Source organism: Bubalus kerabau, chromosome 10 (genome assembly GCF_029407905.1).
Source record: "Bubalus kerabau isolate K-KA32 ecotype Philippines breed swamp buffalo chromosome 10, PCC_UOA_SB_1v2, whole genome shotgun sequence".
In the NCBI taxonomy this organism is placed as follows: Eukaryota; Metazoa; Chordata; class Mammalia; order Artiodactyla; family Bovidae; genus Bubalus; species Bubalus kerabau.
This window is the reverse complement of record NC_073633.1, coordinates 10,175,217-10,177,720: the sequence shown is the minus strand read 5'-3', so window position 1 is coordinate 10,177,720 and position 2,504 is coordinate 10,175,217.

Below are 2,504 nucleotides of genomic sequence, written 5' to 3'. Positions count from 1 at the left end.
CAGCATCGGGAGCCAGCATTCCCCTTCCGTCTGGTGTAGGTGAACGAATAAACAGTGCAGTGAGTGCCTCTCGGTCTTGGCTGCCCATTGCAATCCACCAGGGAGATTTTAAAATGCTGTTGCCTGACCTCTTCCCAAGAGAGTTCAAGTTCACGGGTCCAGAGTCTGGTCTGGGCACCAGAAGTTTATCAAGCTTCCCAGGCGATTCCAGTGCACAGTGGAGATTGAAAGTCACTGCTGCAAATGATATCAGATCTTTCTCAGGGGTAAGGGGAGGGAGGGCTAGAGGCCAAGATGGGGGGAAGCAGTGTGACCCCATGGAGGTGTTGAAGAGCTTCTTCCAAGAGTATAAAGGCACTGGCTGGGGAGGGTCTGAGTTTCTGTCCACAATGAGGGCCAGGGCCCCACTCCACAGCAACTCCCACACCCCATCTCATCAGCTGCATCTGTTCTCTCACAAGACATGTTCCAGCATCTTCAATTGGTGCCTCTGCCATCGGGAAAAGAGGGGATAAAACAAAAGGCTCATAATTGAACACCTGAGATTTCCCACCATGTTGGTAACTGATGTCACCAAGTCAAAGCAGCAAAGGAGAAAACTAAAAGTACACCAACAGAGTTGATTGCGGCCCTGTTATACTCTAAATTTTATTTTTCAATTATCACGCTGTAAAGGCAACTTTCGTGTGCATCTCTGCGAATGTTAACACATGCATACATTTGTGCAACCACCTCCACCATCAGGATACAGAACAGCCCAGCCATCAGCCAGGGACACTCCCCTGCCATGCTCCCTTGTCACACCTCCCCATTCCTGCTCCCCAGGCCACTGAGCTGTCCTCCATCACTGAGGTCTATGTCTTTTTTGAGAAGGTCACCTAAATGAAACCAGACAGAGTGTGACCTTTTGAGGGTGAATTCCTTCCTGCCACGTCATACTGTTGAGAAGCATCCAAGGTGGTTCACGTATCAATAACCTGCTCCTTCTTATTGCTGAGCGGCCCTTCCTTCTATGGATGTGCCACAGTTTGTTTATCCATTCACCCATTGAAAGATACTTGTGTTGTTTCCAGTGTCTGGCAGTTATGAACACAGTTGTGTACAGGTTCTTGTGTAAGGATAAATTTTCATTTCTCTAGGATAAACAACGGGGCTTCCCTGGTGGTTCAGCAGGTAAAGAATCCACCTGCAATGCGGGAGACCTGGGTTTGATCCCTGGGTTGGGAAGATCCCCTGGAGAAGAGAAAGGCTACCCACTCCAGTATTCTGATGCTGAGAATTCCAAGGACTGTATAGTCCATGGGGTTGCAAAGAGTCGGACACAACCGAGTGACTTTCGAGTTCACGTTCAGGATAAATAACTAGAAGTGAGATTGCTGATGAGTGCAGTACTGTCATGTTCGGGGGACCAGTTTTAAAGAGCACAAGGCCTCTCAAGAGAACATAAAATAGTATTAGAGAAGAAGCACTGTATAGTGCATGGCACGAAATAATCTTTTTCTTTAAACCTATTTACTAACTGTATCAGAACATAATTTTTTAGTTTCAGAGAACAGAAGTCTTGAGCTTAAGCAAAAAGAAGTGTATTAACAGGAAACAAATGTGTCTCATGAGCCCCAGGACGGAGGTACAGCAGGAGTCTCAGAAAGATCTAGAAGAGGGGAGAAAAAGTCACCAGGATACTCCCTGAATCCTTGTGCCTCCTTCTGTATGCATTTGCTTCATTTCTATCTTCTGAGGGAAAAAAAAAAAAATATATATATATATATATATATTCTCTCTGCAAGTTGGTCCTTGGGGTATTTAGAAGATGCTACCTAGAATCCCAGAGTTCACCTACTATAAGCCTAGCCATGCAGCAAGAATGACTCCCCACCAACATGAACTTCATGTTTGTAGGATAAGAACTCTGGCCGGTGCATACAAATCACCATGGCCAGAGTTACAGGCTCATATCGGACCAACATGGCTGCCCAGCGGTGCCCTATGACACTATGGATGGGGGTGAGCTGCCCAGAAAGGAGAAACTGGTGTAGATGAAGGCTAGTCTTTCTCACACTCTCACCATGGCAGGGAGGCCTCCACATTCACCTTCATAGCTCCCTGGCAGGGGAGGATGATAGGCCAGCTCTTGGGCAGAGTGTGAGATGAAGTCTGGCCTCATTTTACACCTGGGTCAGTTCAGTCAGTTCAGTCACTCAGTTGTGTCCAACTCTTTGCAACGCCATGGACTGCAGCACACCAGGCCTCCCTGTCCATCACCAACTCCCAGAGTTTACTCAAACTCATGTTCACTGAGTCGGTGATGCCATCAAACCATCTCATCCTCTGTCGTCCCCTTCTCCTCCTGTCTTCAATCTTTCACAGCATCAGGGTCTTTTCCAATGAGTCCGTTCTTTGCATCAGGTGGCCAAAGTGTTGGAGTTTCAGCTTCAGCGTCAGTCCTTCCAATGAACACCCAGGACCGATCTCCTTTAGGATGGACTGATTGGATCTCCTTGCAG